At 39.6% G+C, this 14,316-nt stretch overlaps 2 long non-coding RNA genes across 2 annotated transcripts in view; one reads left to right on the forward strand and one right to left on the reverse strand.

Annotated features, from left to right (window-relative positions):
- LOC310682593 overlaps positions 1 to 8,308 on the reverse strand; it is a 56,718-nt gene extending 48,410 nt beyond the window's left edge. The window contains exons 1-2 of the long non-coding RNA XR_014514032.1: positions 8,227 to 8,308; positions 4,431 to 4,503 (exon numbers count right to left, since the gene is read on the reverse strand). This is a non-coding gene — a long non-coding RNA (uncharacterized lncRNA). The remainder of the gene's footprint in view (positions 1 to 4,430; positions 4,504 to 8,226) is intronic.
- Positions 1 to 13,980, forward strand: part of LOC310682548 — a 143,907-nt gene extending 129,927 nt beyond the window's left edge. Inside the window, exons 5-6 of the long non-coding RNA XR_014513979.1 lie at positions 10,733 to 10,792; positions 13,777 to 13,980. This is a non-coding gene — a long non-coding RNA (uncharacterized lncRNA). The remainder of the gene's footprint in view (positions 1 to 10,732; positions 10,793 to 13,776) is intronic.
- The last annotated feature ends 336 nt before the right edge of the window (positions 13,981 to 14,316 follow it).

A 14,316-nucleotide genomic window follows, 5' to 3' on the forward strand; every position in this document is an offset into this window, starting at 1 on the left:
AATATTTTTCTCGATCAATGAATAATAGTTTAACAGCACCTGGAAAGCTACAGATTCTCCACCCCTGGCCTATACTAAATAAGAGAAAAACATTAAAAACACTACATGATTGTGCATGCCTGCATCATATCATTTGCACTATTGTTTTCTGGTGGCTTCTAGTTGAGTTGTGGCAATTCAGTCAGCAAGGTGCACAGCTGTCTTCTGCTTCACATTTGCTGAACTTCAACTGTGCCAGAGGTGCTGGGTTTCAACCTGGAACCTCTTACATGCAAAATCTCTACTAGTAAGCCACTAATCTCCCATTTTTGTGAGCATACAAACTTAAAGATAGACACATTTGCACTGAGAACAATGAATGCACATTCAGATCAGCCTCATTGCTCTGAAGTATCTAAGCATATCTTCACCCTTTGGTTTCATCTCAAGGGTACCTTGGAAGAATCAAACAGCACCTGGGGTCTTCGCTTGAACAGGAGAAATCTGGCATATCCCATTGCTTTTGAAATCTCTGACTGAAACAAGTAAATGCCTTGCTTTCGTTGTTTCCATCTGGGTTAGTAATTTTAGCTTGTATATTTTCTTGCCCCTGGTATTACATCTGAAGACTTCATTTCATTCATTTTTCTGAAGTAATGGTTTTAATTGTGATGTTAGCCATTCATCCCTCCAGTACCATCTCATAAGTGGCTTCAAGATTACTGTCTGGATGGAAGGCAAGGCTTCAAGAACAGAAGCTATTAGGAAGGTAAAAAAAAAAAATCATGTTAAAAACAACAACCCAGAACCCCAAATAAATTAGCATTGTTCTGGAAAATAAACAGTGGAGGGGGAGAAACCCCAAAGATTGCTTTACAGCTGGGATCCAAATAATTTAAGGTTTCTTTGTAGGAGGACTGATCCTTTAAGATTCCCTTCCTTCTGTTACGGAGCAAGATTTTGCTCCTATCTTTATTCTGGGCCATACCATATTAATAGAATCATAGAAATGTAGAGTTGGAAGGGATCTTGAGAGTCGTTAGTCCAACCCCTGCAATACAAGAATTTAAATGAAAGCATGCCTGATAGATGACCTTTATAACCTCCAAGAAACGAGGGCCTGCCACCTTCTGAGGGAGTCCATTCCATCGCCGAACAGCTCTTACTGTCAGAAAGTTCTTCCTAACGTTTAGTCGGAAGTTACTTGCTTGTAACTGGAATCTATTGGTTCAGGCACTAGCCTCTGGAGCAGCAGAAAACAAGCTTGCTCCATCTTCCACGTGACAGCCCTTTAGATATTTGCCCTTTAGACACACCCAACTCCCACAATCATTGCTCATGAGGCTTGGTTTGTAAACCCTAGATCATCCTCTGCACACTTGTTAATATCCTTCTTAAGTTGTGGCACCCAGAACTGGACACAGTACTCCAGGTATGGTCTGACCAAGGCAGAATGGAGTGGTACTATTACTTCCCTTGATTAGGACAAGCCCATGCAAGGATTCCTGATAGCAGAAGAGGAATTTCCCCCCTCTCTCTTCCCCCTACATACACTTGATACCCTCTCCAAATCTGTTCTGGAGGCTTAGGAGAACCCCTAGAGCAGGCAAGCAGAAATGCTTGTGCTGATAGAATTAGCACTACACTGAATCTGTGCTTCTCTTGAATTTTCAGAAAATAACATTCTTTCCCTTTTTCTTTCCGAAGTCCAGGTTGCTTTCATCTTGTTCCAGATGCAAGCACAGCCTTGCATGTTGTTATTAAAATATACACCTCCTGGACTGCCACCCCAGCTCACACCCTCATATCTGCCAGCCCACTCCCCTCTAGTACCTGCTATGGTGTGCACAAAATGTCTCAGTAAATACTGTCTCAAAAATCCACAATGTACCAGAAAGTGTTTGCTCTTCCTGTTTAGACCCTGTTTGCCCTGGTTCAGTCTCTCCTACAATGAACAACCTCAAACATCCTCACATTTCATTGGATGCTAAGATTGGATACCCACCCTCCTATTGGTTCTGAACAGAGGAAAGGTGAGGTGTATGTCCTTTTTCATAATGATGGAGGTCACTTGGATACAAAGGATCCAATAGCAAGCTATTTTACACTTAAACACGCTTGCTTACACTTACACACTTTTACACACAGAGAGAGGGGGGGAGGGAGAGAGAGAGACTCTTTACCAGCATATGATATATCTTAAAATGTAATTGTCAGCTGGCAACAGGCAATATATTTTATATTAATGCAAATGGCCACAGTGCCATGTTACATCATGTGAACCCCATTAGCTAAAATTACTTATTATTGTTTCATTATTAAAATAATCTGATACTGAAAAGGAACTCAAAACAGGTAATAAAAACCAAGCATCTATCAGTCATGAGGCACCACAGCTGCAGCTTCTTCCTCTCCAAACAGAACATCTACCACTTGACATGTGACTAATGCGCGTGAGCTAATTTACACTCAGTTTTTATTACAGAAGGATTACTTTAGGAAGAAATCGCTAACTCTTACTTAAAGAGGGAAATGTATTTTGCTATTGCTAGCATTTTCAAAATGGTGGAAGACTTGAAATTAAATTACATCAGATTCCTTTATATTATTCTGCATTAGCTTCTCTTTTATTTACTGTCATCTTGCCAGCGTGATATCATCCTGGCTGAAGAGGAATGGCGATGCTATTTATATTGTGCTGCACTGTCCTTTAATTGACCTTGTTTCTGCAGCGGAATGGCGGCTTTTCCTCAAGCTGCCAGGCTCTTTTTATTGCTGCATTTTGACCATGCACTAGTGGTTCTTTGTGCTGCCGCTAAGTTCAGGAATCAATACTGCATTCCCCGCAGCCAATAAAGGAAAGCTGACAGCATGAATTAACTGAATGTAGCCAGTTGCATGGAGGGCCATTGTCTTTAACGAAAATTGGGACGATTACCAGCTTCCATCACTTAGTGGAGGCTTTAATGCAAAGCGCGAGGTTGCGGTAATTTAATTTTGGCCCGCTGCTCTGACACACTCCCCTTTGCTACCGCTTTGTGGAGGCCAAGCTATTAATGGCTGCAAACCAAAACACGTAGGAGACAAAGGCAGAGAGACACAGGCACACAGAGGCAGCAGCTACTTCTGATTTAACAGAAGTTGTCTGGTAGTGTTTACAGATATTGGCAGGCACCATTCTTTCCCCTAAGAGTGCTCACCACTGAAGTAATCCACAGGACGTGAGCCAAAGCAATCTGGCCTGAACCCCTCCACAGACTGCAGGGGCAGCTATGAAGAGGGAAGGAAGAAAGTTGGGGAGAGGCCATATTGCTGCTTATCTCTTGCGCTTCCCAGTTTGGTTGAGATGTTTTACATCCGGAGATGTGCTGGAAGGATACAGGCCGGGCTAATTAGATGCAAACTTCATAGTTTTTGCTTGCTGCTGTTGCTGGTGGTGATGCTGAGAGGACAAATGAAATGGCATTTCGCAAAAAAGTAATGGGTTTTACTCCAGGTGCAATGAAATTGAAAACTGTAGTTCCATCTGACAGGTAATATTGCTCATTCGAATGGTTTTAAGCGCAGTTATTTAAAGGGGCAGTGTATTAGTCACAAACCATTTAACACAAGCTTTTAACTTGTTTTCACATTTGACAGTGGTAGGGGAGTCTGTCTGAGAAGTAACATTTTGAAAGCAATCGCGCTCTAAAGTTTTTATCTCCTCTTTGTTTGCTGTGAAGTAGTAAGGCAGGTAAGGGTGTTGTTGCCTGCTTGCCCCCCCCCCCCCCCGTATGAGGCAAAACTGGGAAAGGAGGCCTCATTTGTGAGAACTGGAGAGCTGCTCTGTCCGAAGGATGACCAAGGCCAAGCCATGTCGATTGGCACTAGGATGCTTCACACATCCATGGGGAATCAAAGGGGAAAGGTTGTGCTGCCTTGCTTCGAACAGAACAATTACTTTAAGGTGTCTCTTATGGTGGTGATAATGAGAAGAGGATGTTTTATTATCAAACCACTTTTATCCACTGATCATGAAGAACACCAACTGATTTGGTCGCCACACTCCAAACACAATATAAAGGTTTAACATACCCTCTAACACTTTGAAGCCAAAATCTGGGATGCCATCTTCTCATTTTAAACTAGCGAGCATGAAGGTCATTTGGGTTGACGTGATCTCACAGAATGCCCCCTCCCCGCAATAAAAAATAATTTGGGGGGCACAGTGCCTTATAGGCATAGGATTCAATAAACAAAGTTTAAAAACCAGGTTTCCATAACTTAACTCAAATATAAGGTAAATGTATCAACATTCAGAGCAATAAGCACCTTCTTCCTTCAGTGGAAATACTGAAGTGTGTGTTTGACAGATGGACTGAGTAGAGATGTTGTAAGGACCCCAGAAAACATATTAAACACCACTTTGGTTTGGTGGTGAGTTTCGATGTTGGAGATCTAGCATTAAATACCTGCTCAATAATGAAAGTCGTTGAGTTGTTTTGCGAAAAGCATTTCTCAGCAGCTTGATTCATCACAGAGCTGCTGAAAAGATCAATGAGACAAGAGAATATGAAGGTACTTTTATACACCAAAAAGTGCTATAGAAATTATTACAAATACAGTGTGCAGATGTAGGGCTATTTATGAGTCAATGAGATCTGACCTTATATGCTACTGCTCTGATGGACATCAATAAAAAATTATTAGGGATTTCAGCATGAGAAACCATTATCCCTATGAGACACAAGTTCCACAGTGTCTCTCAGAGTGCCATTTAAGCATCAAAACAAACACATCAAGGGAAATGTTTTACAAAAGTTCTCAGTACTTAACTCAGTGTGGCCCTCATAGAAGATTCCATAACAAGACACAGAATAGGGCTGCAGGGACACGGCTCTGGCCCCTTCCTGAGGTTGCATGATACTGCTGGCCTCATCCTTGATCACCCCATTTTATGCACAGAGAAAGCCTACACATATAGACCTCTATGCATATAGGCTTTCCTTGCATTCTGGACTGTTACATGATCAAGGTCCCAGAAGATGGAGAAAGCCTGCATGTAGCTACCACATGACCTCACATGTAGGGTCAGAGGTGCACCCCCATTGTCCTGTCTGTGCTGAACATGTAAGGGGGCTAGAGTTTTCATTTGAAAGAAGGATCCAGCCTTAGGGCTGCTGAAAATATCAGTCAGGTCACAAAAATTTTATAATTCTAATGCAGTGTGCTATGCCTCCCTAACACATTTTTTTTTAAAAAAAATGAAAATATGTTTCGTACAATGTGAAAACACTGACAGCTAGGGAGTTTGGCAATCTGAAAAATGACTTTTCAGAAAGAAAACAAGGACAATACACATTCAGCTTTGCTTTGAACGTAATGAATTATTTGGATTAAAAAGAGAAAATGATGGGGAAACAAAAATAATACTAATTAACATTTCTTCAGTTCAAAAGGAATGTTGCTTTGATAAGTAGCGTTGTATATTTACAGTACACACAAGTCCTCCTGGGAATGAATGTTTATTAAAATTCAGTTACCAATTTCCATTACACACATTATTTCTCAAGCCCAACTTTCCGTGAGAAAGCTATAATGCTCCATATACTGTCACTTGATACAGTCACCTTGATTCTGAACACTTAATGTGGAAGATTCATTAATTTCTACAGAACATTCAAAGGTGCTGTGAAGGCAATGTTTCTGGTCTACACATTCTCATTTTGTGGTGCAATGAAATCTGGAGCAGTGGAGGTGTGATGGATAGATGGCGTGGTCATATACCACTGAGTTAAAATACGTGTCATTTTAATCCCTCCCCCCTTCAAGAGCTCATCCACACTTCTGTTTATGACATGATTTCTAGGTCTGTGACTTGCAGCTGCAGATCTGAGCAGATTGTTTTTTCCCTGCCTGCCATATTCCCTGGGAAAACCTGCTCTCTGTTGCTGAATTGGAACAAACATCAATCTGCTGAAAACCCAAATGTTTGTTCTGATTCAGGGGAAGTGGCAAGATTTTTGTTTTGTTTTGTTTTGTTTTGTTTGTTTGTTTGTTTGTTTGTTTGTTTGTTTGTTTGTTTGTTTGTTAAAAAACCTCTCTGGTCTGTGTCTGGAAATCATGGATCTATGCCTAGAAATTATGCCACAGACAGAAGTATGAATGAGCCCAACGTCCATTTAAAGCAGTACCATACTGCTTTACTTCTCAGACTGGCTTTACAATCAATCCCTCTTCCCAAGGAACTCTGGGAATTGTAGTTCTGTGAGGGGAATAGGGGTCTCCTAACAACTCACAGTACCTTCAGCGAACTGTAATTCCCAGGCCTCTTTTGGGGGAAGCCATGACTGTTTATAGTGTCATTATGCAGCATTAAATGTGTAGTGCAGATGTGGCCTTGGATAGAACACCAAAATATGAAAGCTGCAATCCTTTCTGAAGAGTACATTCTCATCTTAAATCACTTGGACTTACACTTGCACAACTTCTTCTATTGTATTTAAAACATTTATTGCACTAACACTCTTCATTGTGTTTAGCTTGCATTTAAATACAAACACTCTTGTGTAACTAGAATATCAAAGAAGAGCTTTTCACCCTCTAGAAAATGGCATCTGTTCTGTAATTTTCACGCAAACAACTGCAAACATCCCAAGATGCCTGCAGGAGCAATGATGCTCTGAATGAAATACAGAGACCTTGTCAGTACATTCTAACATGTTTAAGCAAGGCTAAACAGAATCTTTTTCTCTTTTTGAAGAGATTTTCTTCAGTAGTACTATTTATACAATTTCTACGGAAGGATATGTATGTATACAAAAACTTCAGAAGCATCCATCAGTTACTATGGGTAGAGAAAAGATATCTGTATGCATTGAAGGCTCTGTCTACATGTTTTTCATTGCAACATTTCACAATGACAGTGGCTTCTATGCCAAATTATGATGACCTACATTAGCAACTCAGCTCCCAGAACATATTGAAAGCCAACACACAAGCCAAATATAAAATATACTACTGGAGAAGCCTGATTGTCTCTATTATTTCAATTTTGGTTTTGTATGTTTAGCTATGTTCAATAGTGAAATCAGAAAATGGTCTGATGGAGATTTAAATCGAGGTAAACAGCTGCCTTAGCTAGAGTTGGCAACTTTACCATCTGAAGGTTCAACTCCCAGGTTTGATTATTTTTTTCATTGATCTATGATTATTTCTGCTTTATTTCTCAACACATTTGCTGCATTATATCTGTTCCATCTGTTTTATTGTGTTTTTTAACATTGCAATGACCTATGGTTTCAAGCAATATGTTTGAACTGCTTTTTTGGAATATCATAGAACCATAGAATTGTGGAGTTATAAGTGACACAAAGGATCATCTAGTCCGACTTCCTGGAATGCAAAATCACAGCCATTTTGATGTTATAGCATAGAGTATTTGGAAACACTTTTACTGTAATCATGAAATATAAGTAGGATTGCTTGAAAAAATTGTGTTTTTTTTGCAAATCCATATGAACTGACCTGATCTGCACCTTCCATATCACTGAGTAAATAAAAATGCCTTCATTTTGTTGATTTCTCACTTCTCTGAATCTTGTGGTGCCATTCTGAGCTCAAAAGCATAAAAAATGCATATACTTTAAATAAATCTATTTTATGATACAATACTTTTAGAAATGCACACTTTGATGGAACATAGGTTAGAAATGTACATTTTGTGAGAAAGTACATCCATATATAGTTAAACATGACTGTGTGGTGTTGTTGTTTTTCTTAAAAAAACAGTTTAATGTTGAAACAGGACTGCAAATTACTTGATAAACTCAGCTGCTGCAAATGTCTATAAGCATCTAATGATACATACATTCCTGACAATGCCAAACTGGAAACAACCTCAAAAACTGAGTATATAAAAAAGGAATCCTACACTAGGGGAAGTTAATTCATTCATCATTACTATTTTTTAAAAAAGGTTTATTCTGAAACTATTCTACAGAATTTTAATTCATACAACATGACCTAATTTATTTCTAATTAAATCTAATGAATAGGCAATGGTCAATGTTGCTGTTTATTTTGTTGGAATTTAATGAAATGTTGTAGTTTACTTTTCCATCTTGCTCTGCTCCACTGGAATTAGAATCTGAAAAGCTCCCTAACTGTGAGCTGTAGCCAAGGAGTGGAGAGGAGCAAAGCAGCTGCAAGCTCTTCTATGAAAGCCCACACATTGAGGTGGCCCCACTAAACCATGGTTTGACTTACCATGCTGGGTGTCAGGAACGTTGGCCCCCCAGGGTGCAGTGGAAGAGTCGGCCTCAAAAATTGAGATAAGCAAGCAAGGGGCTGACTCTGCAGATGAGAGCTGGCTGTCAGAGTCTAGAAAAGGAAGACACTGTTAGCTCCCAAGAAGAGGGAGAGACAGAAGGTGGCCAGAGCATTGCCAGGCAGCCAGCAGATAAGTCAGAGTCTGAGGCTGTGTCTTCTGAGGAGGCAGGCCAGGCATTCAGTCCCTGTACTAGGAGACTGGAGAAGCTCAGAGAACAATGAAAGGGAAGGAGAAGAAAGGCAGGATTTTGGCATCCTTCCTGTTGAGGGGAGGGACGATGATTCAGACTGATCAACTACTGTTAATGTGAGCAGGCGGAAAGACGTTCTCTGGATGTGTTTTTCTTGTAAATAAACATACATAAAACTGACAGAGAGTCATTGCTGCTTATCAGGTTGCTTGCCTGCCAGAGATCATTAGACTGAGTAAACCAAGTTTACTGAATGATGCCACAGTTGTTGGGCATGCTTTGCTTACATAAATAAACCCTTACCATGCAAAAGTTATTGTGGGGAGGGGTCCCATTTATTTATGATAGTAAATTTGTCAGGAGGTTTAGAGAAGAGCAAAAAGAAGATAATAATCTGAAGAGATTGCCTGCCTGCCCCCAATAACTTTAAGGTTTCTGAGACTTAACATAAATAAGTCAGTTTATTTAAAAAGCAGTATCTACCAGAAAGCAGGACAACTAGAAAATTCAAAACGCCATATCATTTTAATGGTTCTTAATTTCCCCCTCCCTTTCAACACCAGTGCTATAGAATGAAGCACTAGCAAATCCCATTATGTACTGGGCAAAGCTCACATGCTTGTTCAAAGGTGATAGTAATCTGTGCCTTTATCAATCACACACTTTTCATGCTTAAGCAGCCTTTTCAAAATCCCTCTTTTAGCTACAATGATTGTTAAATATAGCTGGTTGCTGAAAAGAGGTGAGAATAATTTAAATGATCTTAATTTGTTTACCCTTTCAGTTTTCTTCAACCCACAGAAACTTGTCATACTTCGATTCACAATATCTTGACAAAGATTCTTTTTACCCCTAGATAACTTGAGAGGTTTAAGTACACAGAGAGAACTTGAGCACCTCACTTCTACACTAGATTACCGGGGAAGGGGCATAGTCCACATTCCCATCCTAGCATCTGTCTCCTGAGGTGGTCATCTCACTCTGCCTAGTGACAGGGTTGGCTCAGTCAGAAAATAAGGCAAGCAGATTAGACTTGGCCTGGAACAAATTACTGAATGATGCCACAGTTGTTGGGCATGCTTTGCTTACATAAATAATATTTGTTTTGACTTTATTTGTGGCTTAAGTGCACGACACAACGCCACCACAGAAAATTAAAACAGAAGTTATATTTAAACATGAACTGACAAGAAGATACAGCTCTAGCAATCAGTGTCAGAGTTAGAGTTACAGCCAACTCCTGCCGGTCTACCTTTTTGTTTCTTGACTCATGTAAGAAATCTTATAAATAAAATAAAATGAGTAATCACATTCTCCAGAAGGGGAGGGAGTATGGAAGGTGATCTACCTACATTCTTGCAAATCATTTTAAATTCCAAAGAGTGGACAAGAAGCTAATGGAAATTCATGAGTGATGCTTATTAGCATAGTAATTTTTAAACTAAACTTTACAGGTGGAAATGGGATAGAAAAGTCAACTTTGCTTTAACCTTCTAGACTAAATTTCTCTTCCTTGTTGTAAAAATGATACCAGAAGATTTGTCAAAGTTTGTCCGATGTTCCATGACACCAGATTGAAAGTGCGATTCTGCCATTGCTTGATAGCAGCCAGTGCAAAGTAGTCATTAAGCAGACAAGTATTATTTTCCTAATTAGTAAAAAAATAAAAAAATCTTTGGATTTCCTGGGGCTCCTTCCCGCTGAGCAATCATTTGATTTTGTTTATGTTGACAAACATGCAAGTTGCAGACTCTTTCTTTAATCATTTGACAAAGGCAAGTGTTTGCCCGTCTTACGCATGGGTTAAAGAAAACAATGGCACCCCCTTGCTTCCGGGTCTTCCTTTCTTGTGCAATTGTCACAGTGAGAAAACTGTACCAACTGCAATATTCTGCAGCTGTGTTTTACTGTCACAGCTGTAAATATGCATCTTCAGATAGGACTGAGAGAATCCCCTGTCTGAAACCCTGCTGAGCTGCTGCCGGCCAGTGTAGTCAACACTTAGCTGAGGTGTTAGTGGTCTGACACAGTGTGAGGCAGCTTCCTATGATCCTAAGAAAGCTTTAGATTTTCAGAAAATGATGAACATTCAGGATCCCATTGTCACATTTTCCCCCTAGATGAAGATTAATATCCACATTAGTTGAGGGTGTGGGGAGAACAATTTATGAGGTGGCCTTTAACCTCAGAGAAACAGGATGACAATTCCAACATTTCTAATATATGGTTGCTCTTACTTCTTGCATTCCTAGGGTCACCACTTCTGCACCTCCCAAAAGCAAGAAATTAATCACCAAACAAGAAGACTAAAGGTTTGTGAACATATACCACTTTATGAGTCTGCCCTAGTTTTGAGATCTTCAGTGGGGCCTTTCCCTTGTTTCCCCCCACCCACCCACCCTCACAGGCACATTTGGTGAGAAGATGAGAGAGCCTTCTCAGCGGTTGCTCCCAGATTGTCCCTTCTAGGCTGGTCCCCTCTCACCGTCAGCCAAAGATAAACCTTTGACCACTAACTTTCTGTTGCAGCCAGGGTCTTTTATTGATGCTTCTTTCCTATTTTCTTCTCCTTGTTGTTGTTTTAAATTGGTTTGATTCAAGGCTCTTTTTATTATTGTAACTTATCTGCCTGTGTTTATTTTAATATTTATAACTGTTTGGTGTATTTTCTAGATGCATATACTTATAATTCATGTTGTGAACTGCCTGGGTGCTGCACTCGGAGAAAGGCAGGCTATCAAACAAACAAAAACAAACAAACAAACAGAAACTTAGAAATGTTTGTTATAATTTAATCAGAAATATAATACATCTCACAGTGACCAAATGAGCTGTGTGCATACTCAGTCTATCTGAGTGCAACTGAAGTGCAGTTTCAAGATCTCTTGCTCTCCAGTCTTAGTCTTCTTTGTCTTTAAACTGGACTGGAACTGGACAGCGCTCCAAATATCCCATCAAAAGGTCAGCTGCACTTTACCAAGGACCAAGCCTTTAGGAACATAGATAGCTGCCTTATATACCATGTCAGACCATTGCGACATCTAGCTCATTATTATCTACGCTGACTGATAGGAGCTCTCCAAGGTTTCAGGTGCAGAGGTGTCAGAGGATTCCCAGCCCTACCTAGAGATGCCAAGGGTTGAACCTGGGACCTTCTGCATGTAAGGTTGATGTTCTACACCCAAGTTTCCCCCCTTTAGTAGACCCTGGCCCATGGAACGGCTTTCCAAGAGAGGTTCAGCATGAGTCATCCATTCTGCCTTCCAAGTGTCTGAAAAACCGTATCCTTCAGGCAGGCCTTTCAAATCTGAGATGCTTCACCAGCCAACTTTTGCCAATGTGTTTGATGCTTCTGCACAGTTCAAACTGTTCTATTGGTCAATTAATGATAAAACCAACTCCATGTTGTGTATATTTTCACACAGATGCCACATTCAAAGTTATAGTCAAACATGAGCTGAAGGGAAAAGCTTTTTGAAAATAATTAACATTACCAGTTTGGGCAAGCAATGCAAATCTCCTGTAATTAAGGATTATGTAAAACTGGGATTTTAAATACACATGGAATATTTTGCTATTATCCGTATTTTTCCTAGGAGATAATAGTGATAGCCTATCATACACAAACACCTTCCACTGCATCTTTTTTTAAATTATGTGCTTAATGTTACAGGTTAATTGGTGGTGTTTGCAAGCATCTTGTTTTCACTGGCGCTTAAAATACACTGCTAGCAAATCAACCCACACCTCTCCTCAGTCAGCATACGTACCTCCCTTGTAGTCTGCAGTTTAACTATATTAACAATGAGGGCAAATGAAATAAACCCAGGTAGCCTGGAAGTGGGAGAAGAGGGAAAGGATCCTGCAAAATTTGTATTACTTGTTTCTCATACTTCCAAGTCAGAGAGATGAGGTGGGGTGATAACATTCCCCTTTAATCATTTTGTCAATAGTTCAGGAAGAATGCAAGACACAATTATTATTATTATTATTATTATTATTATTATTATTATTATTAAATATATTTTTATTAAACAATTTTAGCAAAACAAATTATCAATCGAAATAACCAATTACATTTCCCCCTTTTTTCATTCCACCCCTTCCCTCCCTCTCCCACCCCCTAAGGACTTCCCTCAGCTCCCCTCTCTGATTTGTTTGTACATATCATTCTCTACATGTTAAAAATGGTACATATCATTGCCTTATCTGCCATCTATTCTACTAATAAATTTGTGGGTGTTTATTCAAAACCTGGCAAGGAGTCCAAATCATTTTGTGGTTTTTTTAGATAATTTGTAAAAAGTCCCCATTCTTCCTTAAAGTCACAATTGTCCTCATGTAATTTATGTGTCAACTTTGCCAACTCCGCATAATTCATCAGTTATTCTTGCCATTGTTCTTTCATTGGGATTTCCTCATTCTTCCATCTTTGTGCTAACAAGATTCTTGCCACTGTTGTTGCATACATAAATAAGTTCTCCCCCCCCCTTTTTTTTTTTTTGGCAGGTCTCGTTCTAAAATCCCTAACAAAAATGCTTCTGGCTTCTTTACAAATGTTTTTTTCAATTCATTATATATCATCTCCCCCAAAAATTTAACTTCTCTACATTCCCACCACATATGGTACAAAGGACCTTCTTTTTCTTTACATTTCCAACATGTATTTGACCCGTTTTTGTACATGTTTGCCATTTGTACTGGTGTAATATACCATCTATGCATCATTTTCATATAATTTTCTTTCAAGAGAGAACAATCTGTAAATTTCAAATCCACCTTCCACAACTTTTCCCAGTCCTCAAATTGTATATTATGTCCTATATCTTGTGCCTATTTGATCAGAACTGATTTGACCTCCTCATCTTTTGTTTCCCATTCTAGCAGAATACTATATGCTTTCTTCAGCAGCTTCGCTTCTTCTTCTATAACCTCCTTCTGAAATCTAGAGATCGTGTAGCTAAACCCTTTTTTATTGTCTTCCCTATACATCTCATATAATTGTCTATAATGCAGCCAGCTCTGAAAATGGTCTTTAATTTCCTCATAGTCTTAACACCAGACACAATTAAAGCATATAAGCTGAAAAACCAGGGGCATTACAGTCCTCCATTGCCCAGCTCTGCTACTCCTTTGCAGGTGGACTAATCCTCAGATGGCTTGAATCTCTCGTTTTTAAAACAAAACAAAAACCCTTTTCTTTTTTAAAGAAGCGTGCTTTTGAATTTGTCTATCAAACTGCTCCAAGAGAGGTAGAAGCTAATGGAGAATTTGCTTTCTTTTATTCTCTCCCCAGCAGCCAGAACTCCCTGAGAGACACCTTTCATTGGTTGTTTCCATCTCCTGTTTGCTGGCATCACAGAATCCTGCCTCCCCGCACCTACATCAACATCACATGTGAGAGGCTGATGGAATAAGTGATCTGAATCAGCCATCAGAACAAGCAGAGGCGTCAGTACATCAAGAGCAGTGAAGAAAAGGGGGTGGCAATTTAAAATAAGGGGAAAAAACCTGCCAAGCATCAGCTGAGCCCTCTAAATCTTGATTTTGCACATCTGCAGAAGCATGGAGAGAAATCACTATGCATGAGAAGCACCCTATTTATAACACTCTCACCCTCTTTCCTATGCAGCGTGAAGCTGTACAGGGATAAGCTTTCTCACCAAAGGATGCTTTTACCGATTCACTGTATCACACTTGCTGAAGGCCAACCTGGAATCCTGATGCAAGCAGAAAATATTTTTGTTTCACAAAAGACCTCCACCTAAAATGGCAATAACAACATTTATATTCCAAAGACATATTTTCCTTGTTAAAAATGTGTTATTGCAGAGGA

The sequence above is a fragment of the Podarcis tiliguerta genome (assembly GCF_965153285.1).
Source record: "Podarcis tiliguerta genome assembly, chromosome: 7".
NCBI classification, from domain to species: Eukaryota; Metazoa; Chordata; class Lepidosauria; order Squamata; family Lacertidae; genus Podarcis; species Podarcis tiliguerta.